The 21,197-nt window shown below is 44.0% G+C and overlaps 1 protein-coding gene across 3 annotated transcripts in view; it reads right to left on the bottom strand.

Moving 5' to 3' along the window:
* PLCH2 (phospholipase C eta 2) overlaps window positions 1-21,197 on the bottom strand; it is a 275,766-nt gene that overhangs the window by 142,735 nt on the left and 111,834 nt on the right. The window lies entirely within an intron of this gene.

Below are 21,197 nucleotides of genomic sequence, written 5' to 3'. Positions count from 1 at the left end.
TTCTGATGCACACCCTGTGTAAGCCAGCTAGAGCAATGGTTCTCAAACTTTGCATTGGTGATGCCTTCACACAGCAAGCTTCTGACTGCAACCCTCCTTATAAATTAAAAACACATTTTTTATATTTAACTCTATTATAAAAGCTGGAAGAGAAGCAGGGTTTAGGGGTGGAGGCTGACAGCTCGTGACCCTCCATGTAATAACCTCATGACCCCCTGAAGGGTCACGACCCCCAGTTTGAGAACCCCCGAACTAGAGTCAGCACAGATTCAGCCCATGATATTTACACCAGAAATGAACTCTCAAAGCCCAGGTGTTGTATAGAAACCCCCACTTGGACAGCCAGCATCTTGTCTTTATCAATACAAGTCAATCATGTGCACCAGACAGATGTAGCTATGGTCAATAATTCAGACTCCTTGGTGATGCAATTGGATAGGACTTCCCAGATCATCTGGTTCAATCCTGTAAATCTAGCAAGTTATCAAAGGGGTCCCTAGCAGCCCAATCATCTGTGATTTATGGGAAGCCTCAAAAGGGTCAGAGATCTTGTTCAGGTCAGCATCCAGAGGTCTGGAAGCTTCTATGAACTATCCAGACATGAAAGGCTCATGGGCAGAGCTGTGTGAATAATGGAATCTTTAGTTTGCTGGAAATCCCAAAAAATAACTTTAAAAAAGAGTTTTTGGGTCGAACCAAAACCAAAATTTTTGGCAAATTGAAAAGTTGAATAAAAAAATGGTTTCAGTTCAAATGAAATGTTTCATTTCGATTCTGACCATTTCAAAGTGTTTTGGATTGGTTTTGTACAAAATTAAAGGAAATTCTGAAACGAAGAGTAATTTTGAACCAAAAAATCACATCTCATTTTGAAAATGTCAAACAATTAAACATTTACACTTTGTCAGAATTTGTTTGTTTTCCTTTTCTTTTTTTAACTAAAACTATTTGGCAAAACAGACACAAATTTGTGAAATGTTCTGGTGTCACCAAATCTGCATTCTTTCCTGAAAAAAAGCTTCAGCCAAAAACTTTTGCCCAGTTCTACTTCTGGGAGCCTAAGTTTTCCGCACCTTCCTGCTTGTATCTGGGGCAGAAATACGTGAAAACAGTATTTCTCATTCCTGCCTACACTTCTCACCTCAGCCAGAACCCGGAGGCAAAATCCTAACAAAGTGACTGAAATCTACTATCTGTTCAAGCTTAGTCTGAGTTTTTGATGAAGGCCCCAGTTGGTTTTTATTTTATCTGTACTCATTTATTCATCTGTAGTCCAGAGAGAACCAGGATAGCTGTCTGCATGGTGCCTTGTGATAGAAGATTGGTCAAAAATTCAGAGGAGGCCTGCAGCTAATTGACTGCAGGAAGCAATATGGGAATCTGTGCTAGAGACTTCCCTTGATTGCCTCTAGGATAGTGAAGGCTCCATGAAGCCTTCACTAGAGAAGGAGACGCTCAGTGCCAAAGGAGAACTTTGCCCCCTGCTAATACAACCCTGATCAAGGTTTCAAATGGGAGCAAAGCACAAAACACAGTTTCATTCACTATTTCATTATATATTATTCCCTAGCCAAAACTGAACTCGTAAAGGTACAAGTCCACAAGTGATGAATTCCATCATTCTGCATACCTGTTCTGGTATTACTATTTATTTATTTGCATTGCAGTGGAACCTAAAGGTAAGTCTAACTGGCAACCAGAAATGCACGGCAGTGTGTATCAGAGCCAGGATCGACAGATTCAGCTTGCAGGATTCATGCTAGGCTTATAAAAATAGCTGTGTAGACCTTCGGGCTCAGACTGGCGCTCAGAACCTGAAGCCCACCCCCTCCCTAGACTTCAGAGCCCAAGTTCCAGTCTAAGCCCAAACATCTACACAGGTATTTTGAGTGCCGTAGTGCAAGCCCTGCAAGCCTGATTCTGTAGACCTGGGCTCTGAGACTCACTGCCGCAGGGTTCTGCTAACCATGTAGACGTATCCTAAGAGTCCCAGTCACAGACAAAGACCCTGTAGTGCTAAGCAGGGTAGAAACACAAAACAAACAATGGCGCCTGCCGCAAAGAACTTACAATCTAAGTGTAAGAGAAGAGAAAACAGGTGGATAGACAGACAGACAGAGGTGGTGGAGCACAAGGAAACAATGAGGCAATATGGATCAGTAGGACCGACAGTGGTTTCAACACACCAGTTCCTAACCATTATCATTTTTTTTTTGCCGGCATCACAGTAAAGGAGACTTATAAGAGGGATGTGAAAGAGGACAAGGCAGTAGCTCTGCAGATGCTTACAGGAAGCTCATTCTAAGCGTGAGGGACAGCACGGGAGAAAGCACAACGGTGTGGGTTTGAGAATGTAACAAGTGGGCGACGGTGGCTGGGATGACTGGCTGATTGGAGGCTGGGGTCAGCAACTCGATAGCAGATGAGAAATGATAGGTGGGATGAGGATATAAAGCGAGGGGCCTTGAACAGGAAGACATGTATTTTGTGTCTGATGTGATGGAGAAGGAGGAGCTAGTGTATAGCCGTCAAGAGAGGGGTGATACGGTTAAAGCAATGAGCTATGGATATGATCTTTGCAGCAGCACTCTGAACAACCTGAACAGGGCAAGATTGCATTTGTCAAGGCCAGACAGAAGGATGCTGCAGAAGTTGAGGTGCAAGATAATGAGAGGCTGGACACGTGTTTTGGCTGTGTGGATGTGTAGCGTGGTAGTGCCTAGGGGCTCCAGCCCCATGGTGCTAGGCACTTGTAGCCAGACAGCCAGCCCCCCCCCTCAGACCAGCATTGCTGGAAACACACGGGAGCCAAAACACCAGGGCACTCCAGCACAGCCTTTGAAGCTGTGAGAAGCACAGGTGTGCTGCGACAATGTGCCTCTGGGAACGTATACAACAATTGGGCTCACAGCAGGCAGAGGCGCTGTGACAGACATGGCTCTTAGCCCCTACTAAAACAGCATGATGCACACACACCAACATCCTAGGTGGGAAAATATTTACCCTGATAAAAGAAGTGTCCAGTAGTCGAAACTTATTGTTTCTCCCTTGCAAGTGTGAACTACTCTTGCGAGAGCTGGCATCACCCCGACAGACCAGCCCCAATTTAGCATAGAAAGGAGAAAGAGAATAAAGGAGTACAGAGGTATAAGTAGGGGACCTACAGCACCATGATTTTTGAGTGCTTTTCACTATCTATCTGCTGGTCAGATAAGTGACAGCCTCCCAAGGCTTCTGCAGCTAAGAGGGTCCCTAAGCCTTGTCCCTTATTCGTCTTTCTGCGGAATTGAGTGACCGATCCTGGCTTGGCACCGCTGGAATCGAGAGATGCAAGGAGGGTAAGAAGCACCCACACCTGATCTCCTATCTTTAGTGTACACATATTTTGAAATAGAGCTCTATACTTTGTTTTCTTTCTTTGGGATTGTAGCTTCAGTTTTGTAACTTGTTTGTGTGTGTAACATCTCTACACTTAAATAAGTAGGCACTAGCAATTTTGTAACCACATGATCAGAATCTAGTTTAATAAATTTTGGTAACCATTTATGCATAAGCCTGACTTGTTTCTCTGATTTACTGTAAAGCAGCCAACACAATTAAAGAACCTCAGCCGTTTTGGCTATAAAGCCTGGCCATTAGGTGAGAGTACTAAGAGCCTAGCGTTGAGTTGTGCCGCCTCCACGGGGCAAACTCTTGGGGCACCTGTCAGTCAATCCTGACTGCCCGCTGCGAAGGAGCTCTGAGCTCTAGCAGTTAAAGTCACGGGTGTGGAGAGGCTCTTAGTGCTGCCATTGGGGCACCTGTCAGTCAGTGTTGACTGCCCGCTGCGAAGGAGCTCTGAGCTCTAGCAGTTAAAGTCACGGATGGTATAAACGGGCATAGCTGGCACCTCACCAAACATCCCTGGCCATCGGCTAACAGCACTGTACAAACAAATTACAGCGACAGTCTCTGCCTTGAAGAGCTTACAATCTTCACATAAAACTGTAGGCAACAGGTGGATAGAATAGATGGAGGGAGCACATATAGCACGCCCATCGCCATGGTCTCTGAGCTGAGAACACCACCACAAGCAAGTTGTAACTATAAGAACTTTAATATGTGCACACAGAAAAGGCAACTGAAATAAGCCAAAAGTGAGTTTCTTGTAAAAGAGGATATAGCACGCCATGTGTTAGGTCCCAATCCTTTGAGGTGCTGAGTGCCTTGTCTTCCACTGAAGCCTGTGGGAGCTTTGGTAATGTTATTTGATGTTTAATTTTAAACAGGTTTGAATGGCTGAGGAACAGCAAGCTCTGAAACATGTAACCAGAGACTGGAACTGAAGGTAAATTTTACTCTCACACAATTACTCCGACAGCATCTAAGCTCTCCACAAGCTCAAATATACAAATGGAAATAAGGAAACCAGCAAGTGAGCTAGTGGGTGAATTGTTTAACTTCTAAGCAACATCTGAGCACTGCCCTGAAATACGAGGCGGTAAGTTGAGCAGACATCCTTTAACAGATCAAGGTCCACTTTGGAACATAATGTCTAGGGTCATGATAGATAGAGCCCTGCAAATCTGCAGATATGAGGTTTATATCCATGGACCGTTTGGAGATCATGGACGGATGCGGATATCCGTGGACCATGTTAGTGGATCACGGATCGGATGCAGATACCAATTTTGTATCCACGGAGGGCTTTACTAATAGAACGTTCTCCGGCCATCTCTGTTTTATATCTCAAGCTGCTGGCTGAACGTTAAAGACTCCACCCATTGCATGAAATGACTCTGACTTTCATATGGGGACTCACTTTACCAGTTGACTTCCCTAAAAGAACTTCCCCTGGACTTGGATCTTTTTCCTCATTACACAGCAAAACCAGAGAGTTGGGGATTGTGAATTAGCAATGGGAAGACTGGCTGGGACACAATCAAAATTGATCTTGAATCTTCCCCAGAATGTGTAGCTAACCCTTCCTGATGTTTTAAAAAGTTCAGTAAACTTGGAAAAATCTCTGTGTGGTCTCTGCACTAGCTGGCTTGGGCTAGTATAGGAAGTGGAAATGCTAAACTCTCATGAAAGACTATTTTTGCAATACCTCCAACTGAACTGTAACTTGTAGTTACCAGAAATCTCCTGGGAGCCTCAGGATCCTCTTATGAGAGTTGTAACCAGAATTCAAGACCAAAGAGATCCAGAGAAATCTGGGCAATTATTCAGACTCTTGGATTTGAAACAAACCTCCACATTCTTTGAGGTCCACCCATCCTCATCATTCAATGCTTGGGGCATGATTCTCCTGTCACGTACACCAGTAAATCTGGAGTCACTCCCTTGTTATAAAGAAGAGTGAGATCAGAATCAGATCCTTGAGCTTAGCTCAAAGGCCATGATGTGATCTAATCTCAGAAGAAATTTGTCCAGAAGGAAGATAAAGCTCACAATGTCAGTTTCCTGGGCAGCTTTTATCCCTATTCCCCACCACTCAGTCTCAGGGAACATACTAAACATAAAGGTTTGCATGGCCTAATAGAGTCTAAAATCCTTTTAAATGTAAAGAGCTAAGAGTTGCATTATTCAATTCATTTCGTTACAGTTTAAGAGGTCTGAGAAGAATAGCTAGAGGGTTTTAAAGCTCCTGGAAGAAAATGGTGCATATATCACAGCAACAAGGATCTCTCCTATTCTTTCATCTACTACTAAAGATAATGACTGATCTTGATTTACACCAAAGACAGTAAAATTTCTCCACTGAGAAATCCTGATTTACAGTCCTAAAGCTAGACAAAGATTCCCAGTAGCGCCTGTATATTATTATGAGTGACAGTGCATTCCTCCTCTCAAAAGCAGGACATTTATCATTTCCCCTCCTTCCAGCGCTAAAGACGTCTACTTAAATGGGCCAAATTAAACAAACCAAAGTGAGAAAAGACAGTTTGCCCTGAATGTCTGATTCTTCCTTCATCTAATCCACCAGTTTATGTGCAGTGAACTTCTGTTGTGGAGTGAATCAAACAGTCATGCAATGATCTCCCCAGCTAAGGTAATCTTGATTACAGATAGATCTGGGAGAGAATAAGGCAAATATCCTTTTTGACAAGAATTCACTTTGCGATGCTCACACCCGTTTTGTGCATGTTTCCCATACACGTTCAAGCAATAAAAGTTGTCAGAAAGCAAATTTCAAGCTTTCATATGTGAACATTCACAGAAACCAAATATGGAATTTATATATAAGAGAATCTGTGTTGGAAGTGCTTGCCTGCGCTTCCAATCAAGGAGCAGTACACGTTGACTTATTTGGCCAATCAAAATTAAGCAACCCAGCAGGAATGTAAAGTATCTGTGACCAGTCCCTGGAGAACAAAATCAGAAAAGATATTTGTTGATTAAATTTGACAGAGACATACATTTAACAGCATTGCCACCTGTGAAGATAAAAGGAGGCTAAATCTGAAGAAATGATTATTTGCAGGCCATTTGCTTAGCTTATGGGATGCTGTATGACACAGACTGTGAAGTTTTGCTGTCAACCATCTTTAAAAATCAGACTCCCCTATAAAGGGTAAAAATCTTGAATGAGCAGCATTCATTTTTATTCAATTTCTGTATGGTTATAGTTACAGCTCACTGTCCTCTACAAACAAAGTCCAATTTGCTCACAACAATAACAAAAGGAAAAAAAAAGAAAGATAGCACAAGAAGAAGTTCATTTCAGCTAGAAATTTTTATTAACTTTGGTTCATGAACTCTAGCTGTTGCAGAGCCAGTGACATCCAGGTAGAGTCCAAAGGCCAGGTTCTGACCTCAGTTATACAAATTCTGAAATCACCCCAGTGAACAAAGACAAGCACAAGTCTTAGGCACCACTTAAAACCTGTTCTGCAGACTTAAGTGGGGAATTATGTGGTGCATTATCCCCTCTGAAGAGGGATGAATTTCACCCAGGTAATCTGGCTTGGCTATGTTTCTCTTTAACAAGTGCAGTGTAATGTATTCAGAGGGCTCCTCCTTCCTCTTTCTCAACACCGTTTCCCTCAGCCCTCTCCCCACTTTGTTGTTTTATGAATAAAGTATTCCCCCCCCCATTTCATTCCTCCATAACACAGGATATATAATCTTTCAAAACTGAATTTTATCTCCTTGATCTGTTGCCTAGCAAACTGCTTGATTCAACACATGTATTATTAACAAGGAAAGTCAGCTTTTTTTGAGGCAATAAATACCCTGATAATATGTTTAAAGCAAGGAGCGGAGCGTAAATAGTACAGCTAATGTGTGTAGAAATGTAGATTTATGTTAAATTATCTCCCAGAGGCCCACAAAGAGTCGAGATTCTGAGAATTATCCTTTATATGCTGCTTAGGGACATCATTAAATGAGAAACACATCAATTTGTTGTGCTTTTGGTATTAACTTGTGCTCTCTCCTTTTTTAACAGTTCTACAAATTTTAGACTACAAATTATAGTAGCTATCTTCCATAGATGTTATGCACAAAACAGTTATGTTAAAAGAATATTAAGCTTGCAAAGTCAAGCCCTGTAAAGTTAGGGAATGTCAGAAATAAGGTTGTCTCTGTAATCTTAATTCAACCCTCTTGTGCATATGAATTACAATAGTCTTTAACTACAAGATCATGTATTATTTATTCCAGGCCTCCTGCCTCATTTAGTGCACAGAATGGATGGTGCTCACTTAATGAGCACCTATTCAATATTTTGTTTTGTCCCTTTTGTTCAATGTAGGGCCTTATGCCTTATTTACTGCACACTGTTTAAACCCTGCTATGAAGAGTTACAAACTTCCTCAATGGCTTTTCTATGGCACTCAGCACCATGATGTCTCAGTGCTTCAAAAACATTAACTTACCTTCCCAGCACCGCTGTGAGATGAGGGAGTGCTATTTCATAGATGGGGATCTGCGGGACAGAGAGTGCTTTAGGTGCCCAATTTGAGACCTGATTTTTCAGAGTCCTTACCATTATACAGCACTTTATTTGTTCAAAGCACAGCTCCCAGGGCCTTCACTTGCAGCTATGCGTGCTCAGCACTTCTGCAATCAGATCATAAGTCAGACACCCAGAAAATGAGGAACACAGTTAGTGACCCCCTGTGAAAAGTCTGGTTTAAGCAACTTGCCCAGCATCATACACGAACATTGCAACAGAGGCAGGGATAGAATATGGTTCTCCATTCAGGTGCCTCAGCAATGAGATTATCCTTTCTCCTCCTGTAGTCCCTGCCACATACACTACACTTCTTCCGACGTCTACAAGAAACAAAGCTGGGGTCCTGCACACAAGTCTCCTTAACTACACAACGCTGATTCATTCCCAGAGCAGATCCACTCTGTGCACTGACTGAGGAAGAGATCCCGTGGACAAAATAGTATGTGATCATACAATTAAAGACGATCATAAAGCATACACGCAAGAGGTGCGGATTAAGTTTGCCCAGACAATCTTAATTCTGACATTTCAGAGATTTTAGCTTCTAAAATCTAAAATCTAAAAAGTCTCTGCTGAGCATGTGCAAACTGAGATTCTTCCAAGGCTTTTAACTAAGACTACGATTTTGTTATGGACATTTTTAGTTAAGGTCATGGACAGGTCACGGGCAATTAACAAAAATTCAGGGCAGCCGTGACCTGTCCCTGACTTTTACTAAAATTGTCCATGACAAAAAGTGGGAGGGAAGAGGGTCCAGCACCCTGCCCTGCTGTGGCTGGGAGCTGCGGTCCCTGCCCTGTGACTAGGAGCTGGGAGGGACCCTGCCTATGGCGGCTGGGGAGCTGGGAGGGATACCCCGCCACCCGGGGACTGGGGAGCTGCCGGGGAATTCCCCCCTCCCCTCCGCCTATGGTGGCTGGGGAGCTCTGGGGATCCCCAGCACCCGCGGAGACTGGGGAGCTCTGGGGGATTTCCTCTGCACCCACGGCTGTTGGGGAGCTGTGGGGACCCCCCACTCCAGGCGGCAGGGATACCCCGAAGCTCCCAGACACCAGGGGAGGTGGGGGTAGCCTGCAGCTCCCAACTGCTGTGGGTTGAAGTCACGGAGGTCTGTGGAAGTCACGGATTCTGTGACTTCTGCAACCTCCGTGACCAAATCGTAGCCTTACTTATAACCAGGGCAGCTGGAACAATTTGTATAGTGGGGGTGCTGAGAGCCATTGAAGTAAACTGCAAACCCTGTATATGATGGAAATGACTTCAAGCCAGGAGGTGCAGCCACATCCCCAGCACTCCTAGTTCCAGTACCTATGTTTACAACATGCTCAGACGTGGGCAGATTTTCACCAGGAAGACAAAAAGTACATCCCTGACATAAAGGCACCCTCCTGCCACATTTCCAGTCCCTGTTTGAAAGCATTGAGGCTCTAGAGCTTTACAAAGGAAAGGTTACCTGATTTATTTATTTATTGCATTGCAAAGCAACATACTTTTCCTTAACCTCGTTGCTGTAAACAACTGAACCATTCTGGCTAAAAAATTCAAAATCCTCCTGAGGCAGACACCCTCCATGGAAAATTTCAGCCCAAACTGTTAAAGTCTGGCAAAGTTATAAGCAACTCAAAACAGAGTCTTGCACTGGGAAGTGTCAGGCAACCTTAGTATTAGGTGGTGCTACCAACCCCACTCATGATGCAACAGTAGGGCCAACCATGTAGTTCAGATTTGGACAGAATAATTTTTTTTACACATTTACAGTATGTAGCTACCTATCTGAGCCCCCATTCTCTACTCCTTTGCACTCTGTGTCAGCTGTTATGCCTGTGCAAAGTAAGTGTGAAAATGCTATCACTTGCTGTGAGTGGAAAGTTACTCAGGTAACTTTTTAAAACCACTGTTTACACCTACAAATGACCATGCAAAGTGAAAGGTCACAGAGAATTAGGCCCAAATGTTTCCTAAAGATAAAAATAAATTCCTCCACCTTAATTAATTCGCTGACAATTGACAAGTGTAACAGGCTCTTTGATGTATCAGACTTATTGTTCATCTCACTTCGACACACATCATGCAAGCAGCTCAGGGAAGGCTGTGCCTACTTCTTCAAGTGGAATTTTGTCATTTGTTCACTTTTCACACCAAAAAGTGACTAGCATAAAACTCCTCCACAGATGGAATATCAGAAATGTTCCTTCCCATCATAAATTAGAGCGTTTCCTCTTTAGACACTGATCCCACTAAAAAGAAAAGGAGTGCTTGTGGCACCTTAGAGACTAACCAATTTATTTGAGCATAAGCTTTCATGAGCTACAGCTCACTTCATCGGATGCATACTGTGGAAAATACAGAAGATGTTTTTATACACACAAACCATGAAAAAATGGGTGTTTATCACTACAAAAGGTTTTCTCTCCCCTCACCCTACTCTCCTGCTGGTAATAGCTTATCTAAAGTGATCACTCTCCTTACAATATATATGATAATCAAGGTGGGCCATTTCCAGCACAAATCCAGGCCCCCCCCCCAAACGACCTTGCAAGAACAGATAGTCCAGTAGACTCACCCATAAGAACCCACCGAACCCAGTTTATAAATCAACTTATCGAGGCCCTCCTCATCATAGTAACAGTACAGCTCTCAGCCATTAACTCATTTTGTCATCTCAAAACTCTACTATGTGATAAGGAGGCATCATCCCCTGTTGACCAATGACTCTGACCTGACCTTGGAGGGTTTATAGTTTTGGGTAAAATATAATTTCTTTGTTAAGCATGTTTAATGGAAGGTATCAAAGCTGTAATAGCAAGTAGGAGAACAAATAATTGGATTGTTAGGTTTTGCTATAGTTAAAGACCTGTGTTATTAGTGTGAGGCCTTGTGGGAGTAGTCATGCTAAAGGCTGAAGTTTAGCTAAAAGCTGGTAGGCCCAAGAAGATAACTCCAGGTCACAAATTCTGCACTCTCATTTCGAGAGACAAATGCGTAACCACAAAGAGTGCAGTATGCTGCAGAATTCTGCCAGAAGGGAGTTTGCGGAGAGGGAATCTGGTTACTAGGCTGTAACTAGGTAGTTAGACCGTAGTAATGTATAGGAATTATTCAGAAATGTGTGATATAGTTTAGCAATATTCATGATCAAAGGCATAGCTATGGAAAGCTGGAATGCCACATATGGATAAGGGGCAGGTATTAATCTTGTTGCATGCATGGAAATTGACCAAATATGGTTGTATAGCCGATAACAAACATAAAGAAGGGGGATAAATCTAGTTCCTATTTTTGAATTCATTGGGTCCCCGAGACAGTGTAAACCAAATCAGGGCCTCCCTGCTGATGAGCTCCATTTACTTTTCATACTGTCTTTGTTTCCAATGATCTTCATAAAGTTGTAAGTATACACAATGCAAGATTACAAATATGAACAATGCTGGAAACCATATTACTGTACTTCTTATTCTGATATTTATGTGTACTGATCTTTTTATTATTTCACTTATATTTGTCTGTATGAAGTAAAGCTCAAAGTTTGTTTATGTGTTTCACCAAATTTCAACTTCTCCATTAACTCTAAGTAGCCAACTGAAAAAAGAACCTGTCATGTGTGACAAGTGCATGTTGCACCTCGATAATGATCTGATAAGTGTAATAATTGATTAGGCTACATCCCATCTCATAGATAGGGAACCAAGGCTCAGGCTAAACTAAGTGACATGCCCTAAGTCACACATCTAAGTCTGTAGCCAAGCTAGGAATTGAATCCAGGTGTGCCAAGACCCAGACTCGTATTCTACTCGATAGACAATCCTTCCTCCCCTATATCTTTCTCCGTTGGAAGACAAATATATTGCATCAATCACCATAGCTGAATGAAAATGTAAGCTACATGTATAAGACTGAGTGGAGTCTGTGATGCAGATCCGCCAGAGGGGAGAACTTTACCCATAATGGAAGAGACCAGTTATGTATTTATCTCCTACTAAAGATTGGACCAAATCACTGGGGTTGTTTCAGATTTAGTTCCACGAATCCAATCCTGCCCAATGCTTTTGGCTGAGGATCCAAGCCAGGAAGGAGTCTGTTCAGATTGGGATTCAGCCCAAAATGGCAAAAAGCTCACAAAAGCAGCTGTTCTTGCAGATTGCTATAATTTGGGGGTGGCAACCTTGCAGCAGCTCATGAGATTTCATCACCATCAAATCCAAGCCCTCGTTCAGTCTCAAAACCTGAATCCCCATCTCAAATGAACACCAGCTCTTTGGCCCGACCCTACTTCACATCAATAAAGCTTGTTATCAGATTCCATTTCTGGGAGTAATGCAAACAGGAATATGTTGCTCTTGTGAGGTGTGTAGTAAGTAAAAGGTTTCAAAATAGAAACTGATCCTGGAGTGCTATTTCACAGTGTCCTGTCAGCTAGCTCAGGACCACTTCTAGATTGATGGATAGGAAAGGACACTGAGCCCCGCAATGGGCATGTTCCACCTGACACTAGCTAAACTGACAGCCGGGACTGAGCACAGTGAGATGAATGTCAGGCAGCGGCAAAGAGACAGCTAACTAATAGGAGCAACTAGGATGCCCATAAAAGATGCCCGTCTGATAAATTGGCCCCAGCCCATTGTATACTGGCGGCCTAATTCTGCTCCAAGTTAAGATGGTGTAAATCCACAGCAGCTCCATTCACTTCAGTAAAGTTACTCAGATTTACCTCAGTTTAACTCAGAGCAGAATATTGGTGTTTCCAAAATTACAGATGTTTCATCACAGCTGCAATTCCAGCTTGATTCTGTGGTCACATCTAATGGGAACATATATTTGACTTCCTAACCAACACCCTAGAACTGACCCACAAGGTGCTGCGTATCAGGGCCGGAGGGATTCTTACCAATGCCAAATGAAAAGGAAATTCCTAATACCATAAAGTCTCTTCCGCAGACTTTGGGCTCTATTGCCTATGGACCCAACCCTGCTCTCACTGATGCTTGTTTCCAATCTCCCTTGTGTCCTGAGCAATTGCTGAAAATTTGGGACTCTGCTGCCGAGCAGTGCAGCGTTTTTTAAACACTTCAGGGGTGATCTTACAGTGTCTCTGCAGGGGAAAAGCTCTCTGTTTCTTACCAACTTGTGGGTCACTTGAGGGCTTTGGCCGCGAGAGCTGTTGAGCTGACACCTTTCATCGCTACCAGGCTGTAATTCAGGGATACAAAACATTCCAGTAAGGGACTGGTTCTGCTCTCTCCTATCCTGGTGTAACTCCACTGGCTTCAGTGCAGTCATCCCTGCTTTACACTAGGGAAAGTGAGAGGAGAATCAGGTTCTCAATTAACACAAAGTGACAGGAAGGAAACACCTGCCTGGTACAAAAGAAACATGATGTAATGGCCTCGCTGTTAGCCTTACAGCAGAGGCTTGTAGTACTTTTGCTCTTTCTTCTTGCCCCAGCACCCTTTGCTTCCAATCACTGGCTTAGAATGACCCCCGCTGGCAAAAACACAGACTTGGTGAATGTTCACAAACCAGAGTTGGACAATGCTGGGGCTTAAACAATGGGACTCAAATAAGTAACTGAGATTGACTGCTTCCCTGGGGCCTGGGAGATGGAAGTCTGAGAACTCATCGCTCCGATGTGCCCCGAGTCTGTTCTTCCCAGATAGACTAACAAGCAGTAGCAGGGTTGCGACTAAGAGGCTAAGGTGCTGCAGGTGGTATGCTTCCCACTCTACCATTGCTTCCCCACCTGACGATTCCTAGGTGTGGAGTGGCTGAGCTCAGAGAGCAAAGATTAGACCCAACCCTGAAACGTGGAGTGCTGTCAACCTTTTTCAGGTTACCAGGAATTGGGGGCACTCAGTATCTTCCTGGAGGCACTCAACACTAGAACTGGTTGGGAATGTTTCAACAAAACATTCTGTCATGGGAAATGCCGATCTGTCAAAACTGAAACTTTTGACAACTCTCCCGTTTCAGAACAATTTTGAAAAAAAAAGTTTCAAATGGTTGAAATGTCCATTTCAACACTTTTGAAAATGAAAAGTTCTGGGTTTTGGTTCAAAATGGCTTTTCATTTAGAAATTTAAGTTAATTTATCAAATTTTTTAAAAGGTTGAAACTAAAACTTTTCAAAACTGTCTAATCAAAACTGTTTCAATTGACACAATCCAAAAATTCTCTCGGATTTCCGGGATTGACTTTTTGTCACAGTTTGTGATAGGAATTTTTTATACCTCAAAAATTCTTATGGAACAGGGAAACCATTTCCTACCCAGCTCTTCTTAGCTCCTTTCAGGATAAAACCTTTTATGCTCCCAATCCTTGGTGTCATCTAGCGTCACCGCAAGAGATTCACAAGCACTGTCACTATTGCCATACACAAAATTAACCCTTACCCTGAGCAAGGCTGTTTTTGAGAACTTTGCTTAAACAATAAGATTTTTTTAGAGTATTAGTTTAGCAAGATGACTGCCACCAAGTTGACCATATTAAAAAACCAAATCAAAGCACTGATAGTATCTCAATACTCTTGTAACGCACTCAGAGTTAAGTTGATGTCATCATTAAAGCATGTCCCCCTGTTGAATCTCAAATACTTCTATCATTTTGTTTAATTCTTCGCAAACCCCATGGGCTAGTGGTTACAGATTAGATGGTCTTCAGGAATTTTGTTGGGCATCCAAGCTACCTGGGTTCAGACTGTGAACTTCACTGTAGTTAACTGAATTACTTGGGTGAGTACTGCTCAACATTGTGAGTAAGGGGCCCACAGTCTGGCCGTTTACTCTGAAAACATGTCAAATCACAGGTCAAGTTCCCCAGACTTCCCTTGTTATTCTAACACTGCTGAAATACTGCAGTATAGCAAGGCTTTTAAAATCCAGTTGGCTTCCACGTCTTCGGGTTGCCAAAGCATCAACTGCTTCAGTGATGAATGACTGAAATGGTCCCAGCCACACTGGTCTGTGCCTTTCTAACTTTGGGGAAGTTTGAATCTGGCTGTGAATTTTCCAGCCAGGACCCATCTTCATTGGTGTGAAAGGGATGTAAGCCTGGTGAATATGTCCCTGGTCTGGTGTGGCATTATCTAGGGATTCATTCCAACAGATGTGAAGGAGATAACTGACATACCCCACCCAGTGCACACAGAGAAGCCATATAAGAAGTCACACCTCTTTACTTCCTGCAAAACGATTATAAAACTGCATGGCTACCAGGCATAAAATACAGTGCTATAAAATATGCAGAGATAAGCAGTTAGGCATTTGAGTCCATTAATGTAATGTTACAGCAACTCAGGGTTGCTGTTACTGGACTCTTTCCAAAGAAGTCAATAACAATGATACAGCTTTAAAAATAAAGAGAGAGAGGCCAGATCTATACTAGGCAATTAAGTCAGTATAATGATGGTACTCAGGAGTGTGAAAAATCCACACCCGTGAGCAATGCAGTTAAAACAATCTCACCCCCAGTGTAGACAGCGCTATGTCGAGGGGAGAAGTCTCCCACTGACATAGCTCCCACCTCTCGAGGAGGTGGGTTACCTACACCGAACAGAGAAACCCTCCCCTCAGTGTAGTAGCATGTTCACTGAAGTGCTACAGCAGTGCCGCTGAGGCATTTTCAGTGTAGATCTGCCCAGAGACTGCACAAGTTTCTGCTCAAATTATTATAATTTCTCCCGGTGACCTTAGGAGCTGAGGGTATGACCCCCAAATTCAAGTGACTGGTAACGTCTGCAGCAACATCAAACCAGCTGGAGGCAATTCACAGAGAAGACCTGGAGTTCCACCAGGGATGAGTATGGCTCAGTGTGTTTCTAGCCTGGTAGATTTAAAATTAAAAACTAATCACAGGCATTCTTTGAAAAGCAAACAGCTGACTCGCAATAGTTCTGGGAGCCTTTTTTTCCTCTTCTGCTGTGGATAGCAAAAGGTCTGAGGATAAAAATGGAAATTTCTTCTTTACAGTGAGAGCCAGCTACCTAGACAAGAGAAAAGGGAGATAGATGCAACTTGTGCCTCCTCTCTGCTCGTCAGTGAGAAGCAGATCCTGGCTACAAACATATATGTGCATGTGTGTATGTATACATTTATTAAGGTTTGTTGGTAACGTCAGGAAAACCCAAGTTACTGCAAAGACTCACTCAAGAAACTGCCACATCTTTGCACTAGACATCTCAGTTTGAATAACACATAATAATCAACTCAGAATGTAGGCAGAACTAAGCATTCCATCTCAGTGTAACGAAATCTTTGAAAAGGTGATTTAAAAAAAATCTTCCCTTACCTTTATCTTGACTGAGGCATCTAATGGTGCTTGCATCGTCCATATTCCAGCTGGACTCAGGTGAAAGAAACACCAAAGAAAGCAATGAAGACCAAAGCAATGCTCATCACTGAGCCTTTAAAAGCATCCTCTCAAATAATAATAATGCATGCACATTGGTCTTTAATGCAATGTCAGAAAGTTCCTAAGAATGCTTTCTGCTTCCTCTGGATTGTACAGGCTCATTTTACTCCCTGTACAGTATGTCAGGAGCCGTTGATAGGTAGAAACCAGTGCAGGAGTTAAATGAATTTTACCAGCCTTTCACTGCAACTCAAGTGTTCAGCCACCTGGGATAATCGGGAATTAACTCTTTGCTCCCCAATCTCAACTGGGATATGGGAGTCTTGGTTCCCTCATGGAAGTGCCAGAGGAAAGGATGGTAGATGCTGGGAAATAAATAACAAACAGGTAACTGACAGCCATGTTCCCCTGGGACCGGTTTCATTCAGTCGGCAGCTGTCACTAATTTCACTTCTCACCAGCAGGACGTCAGTTTATTTCTTTATCTTAGCGTTACTTTGGTCTTCACTGCTTGCTCTGGTGTTGTATGCTTTAACACCTCCCCTGCGCCAGCTCTGTACCCTCCAGCCTGTTAAGATCCTCACTCCTACTCGGCTAGTTTTCAGAATGCAAGTGTAGAGTTACTCATAAAGACATGCAAGCTGTTGTCTTTGGACTTTTGTCTCGTTTTTGTTTTGTTTTTTTTTAAATTTTTTGTTAATTTTTCTGGCAAACAACCCATGTTTCTCTCCTTTTTAATTTGCCAGGAAATAGTCACTTAGAATTGATGGACACTAGTCAGTGAATGATGCAAATGCCTGGCACTCTGTTTGCTGTGTCCCAACAAGATGGGCACAAACCTCTGTGTCCTGGATAACTTGTAAAGGAAATAAATATATTCCACCTCACTAATTTATAGTACATGAAAGCTTGCTGGCCCCAACCCAGAACGGGCCGCCATTGTGCTAGGTGCTGTACATATACACAGAATGAGACAGTTCTTGCTTCAAAGAGCACACTATCTAAATAGGCAAGGCAGACAAAGGAAGTGTGACTATCCCTGTTTTACAGAAGGGGAACTGAGGCACAGGGGGGATGAAGTGACTTGCCCAGAGTCACACAGGAAGTCTATGGCAGAGCCAGGAACTGAACCCAGGTCTCTTCACCCTCTGTAGATTTCAACAGGCGCGGAGTTCCTCTTCACCGCAATCCTGAGAGAGGCTGAGAACTCAGCTTCCATTGATTGCAGTGAGTGAGAAGGAGGATGATTCACGTGGGTTCTTAGCATCCCAAAGGTAAGACACACTCATTTCCTTGCAGGATCAGGCCATTCCTTCCCTGACTGGCTGTGTGGCATTGTTATGCTGCTGTGGCATTTCATTTCTGAGGTGGCTGCATTGAAGTGGTAGACGTAAGAAAGTCTGTGAAGGGCTGTGGGGTCCTTTGGGTTGAAAGATGCTGGGGAGTGATGACTATATTCAGCCTGGTCAAACTAGAGGAATGGCAAGAAATGCATGCGTATTACTCTCCATTGTTAGCATCTGATGGTTCTGCTGGGTTTTCATTCTATCTCATCTGTCTCAGGCACTCATCACTGTAGGGTCTGGTTATCGCCACTGGCTGAGACAGGAGACTAGACAGCCCATCAGTCCGTCTAATCCGATCTGGCAATTCCTACGTGCTGCCCCATACTCACTCATGCAACACTCCCGCTGACATCATTGCCCATGTAAAGACGTCAGGACTTGGCTCAAGCACAGCTGCATGAAAATAGGATCTCTGCTGCTTACTGTTCCCCTAAAGCCACCATGCCCTCTGAGACATTGCAACTATCTCCACAGCAACCTATTACCATAGGAGCACTTATTGCAGGAGGCCTCTGGGACATCATAAACTCACACTGTTCAGCATTTGTTTTGTTTTCTATTGTAGCTGCTGGGCCTTTTATAATGGGAGCTCCTCAGAGCAGGGGCCTGCCAATTGCCTGGCATGCCTTGCCCATTGTACACACGGTGCACACCCCGGGTTCCATATAAATAATAACAAGTTATAATCCTCTATTTGTGAAACTAAGTGGAGAAATAAGCAGCAGCAGCAGGTGAAATGCTCAAGCTGCACCTGTTTGCATGTAGGTGACTTGCATAAGGAAAAAACCACGCAGAAGAAATGCTGATCAACAGAGAAGATCCCTACACAGAAAGCCTTGCCAAGTTTTTAAAGGGATGTAATCATTACATGAGTGATTGTGGGGTTTGCTCTCCCATTGGTTCACCAGAGATTTAAGGATAAAAAGGAACATCCCTTCTGAATTCTCCACGCAGCAACGGAAGAGCAAAACACATCTCACCTACCCATCACTCGTCCTGCTGGGCTGGTAAATGAGTTGCTATTAGTAGATGCTGATCCTCGTCAAGGGTAAGGCTAGAACAGGGGATGGTTTTGTTGTTTAAACATGAAGTATGGCAGCCTTATGCTGTCTGGAAGCCCAGGTCACCCCTCTGTCCTGCTGAAGGAGAGAAGATGAGTTCCATGCAGCGTAGTGGAGGGGGATTTTTCAGATGTCTATGTCCCCCATAACTAACCCAGCTAACACGAGAAACAAGGGGTGTGTGGGGGGGGGGAGAAGGGAGGGGTATGATCTTTTATTGGACCCACCTTGTCTCTCCAATGTCCTGGGACCAACACTGCAAACAGCAAACACAAGTCAATTATGTGGCACATGGCACTTTAATGTTTCCAGAACCCACGAAGGAAACTCAACCTCCCAGAATGAGACTTAGATTCTTGAAGCAAGAGGTCGATAAAACAAGCACTCAGGCAGAAATGTTTCATTCTGCACAGCTTCCAGATTTCGATGAGGCTACAATGATTACTCTTTTATTCTATTTTCAAAGCTTCCAAGAAAGCCAACATCAAACAATGGTCAATTTAATGAAGTTATTAATGAGTCTGATCTTAACGAATACGAATGAAGATCCTAATTTCTTGGAGCACAAATCTGATGGAGTTTTGATCTGATTTTGGATGTATACAAAAATACTTCTGTGTCAACATACTACTTTATCTTCTGACAGCCCCATGGCTGAGTTTCTTTATTTGTCTAGATATGGATAAACTTACAAAGCAGTTTTTCCTATCTCGTTGTGTTTTCCTTTGTCTCTGTATTGTGTAAAACTGTTTGTTATGTTGGCTGGAGGGGAACAATCGATAATAATCACCCAAGGTTCTTTTTGGGCATTAAAGCTCCTAGAGCACTTCCGGGAAGAGTCAGCCTGTAGCCGAACGACCTTGGCTAAGTCTACCCTTACCCATACAGTTGTGCAGAGTGTTGCACAGCAGATGCCAGCAAGCCTGCTGCCCTCCACCCCTTAGGCCACTGCGTTCTGGCAGTGGCTGAATGTGCCCTCTCTGGAGACAGTCTGTAATATGCCTTGGGATGAAAGGTGTTCTCTAAGGGCTAGGCTGTGACTCAGACTGTCCACTGCTGCAGGACCCTCAAAAAGGCTACCTAGACCTTGGCAGGGCTGATGAGAGAGGGAGATGGGGCGGGAGAGTTGTACTGGGGCCCAGAGCTCAGCGGGGCCTCCAAAACGTCTGTAACAGATCTGTGTAAATAAAGCGAAATGGGAGGAGCCTCCAATTTCTCTCGACAGGCCTGGCCCTCGACTCCCGCCGTGTACAAGTAAGCAGGGCTATTTGCGTGCTTGCTCTGTTCCTGGAGTAGGTGTGCAGAGAGTGGACAGGAAGAGGTGGGAAAAGTAGGCCATCGATGAATGACTAGTCCCCTTGACAGGGGAGGTGCAGGACAGGGGTTCCGACTCTCAGGGGTGCCTTTGAGGCTCGGCACCTCTGGGGAGCTTAAAGGAACAATCTTGCCCTCAGCAGATTATTATTCTGCGGAAGTTTGCTCAGAGACAGAGCAAATCAAGACACCAGCTCCAAATCTCTCAGGCTAATTCACTCTCAGGTTAGCCTCTGATTTCAAACTCATCGAGGTTTGCTGCTTTTCGCGGGGACAGTTTGTTTTTAAATGATAACACCTAACCTATGAGGACATTACATATTCAGAATCAATATGGGTTATTAGAGATCTATATATAAATACTCAAAACACAGCAGGGAAAAGGGTTTATTTCTCTGTGTTTTCCACCAGGTGGTTACAAAAGGGTCACACAGCCAATGTCCCACAAACATTTTGATGCATGGAAATGTTTTGCAGGCAAAGAGAAAACAGGCTGCCCTATTATGATCGTTCTTCAGCTGAAGATGCCCTCCATGGACAGCAAGATGATGGCTTTAAGCACGGGAGATTTATGCAGAAAGAGCCTAATCCAGCGGTTCTCAAGCCAGGGCTGGTGTTAGACTTGCTGAAGCCCAAGCCCCACCATCTGGGGCCAAAACCTAAACCCGAGGCCCGCTGCCTGGGGCTCAGGCTTCAGCTTCAGCCCTGGATAGAGGGGCTCAGGCTACAGGCCCCCCCCACCCTACTCGGGTCTGAACCTCTTGGGCTTTGGCTTTGCCCCTCCCCACCCCACCCAGGGCAGCAGGGCTTGGGCAGGCCCAGGCTTCAGTGCCCCGTCTTGGGATCATGTAGTAATTTTTGTTGTCAGAAGGGGGTCATGGTGCAATGAAGTTTGAGAACCCCTGGCCTACTCCAATCTCCCTTGATACCAATGGGAGTCTATCCACTGGCTTGGAATCCGGCCCAAAGAAATAGCATGGGGCAGTGGGTGGAAAGGGGCTGGCAGCTGCTCCTGGAGGATCTCCACCTCACAAAGTGCTGCGCTTAGCAGAACAAAAGCCTGAGCCACCCCGATATCCTCTGCACCTGCCCAGCCCCACTGGCCAGGGAGGAGGTGTGGCTTGAGGCATGACCTTGCCACACTTGCATTCTCCTTTCTGTTCTCTTTGTGGTGTCCAAGCCGGACTCCCC

Source organism: Natator depressus, chromosome 18 (assembly GCF_965152275.1).
Source record: "Natator depressus isolate rNatDep1 chromosome 18, rNatDep2.hap1, whole genome shotgun sequence".
Lineage (NCBI taxonomy): Eukaryota > Metazoa > Chordata > Testudines > Cheloniidae > Natator > Natator depressus.
Note: the sequence above shows the minus strand (reverse complement) of the source record. Positions and strands in the feature narration are given on the sequence as shown.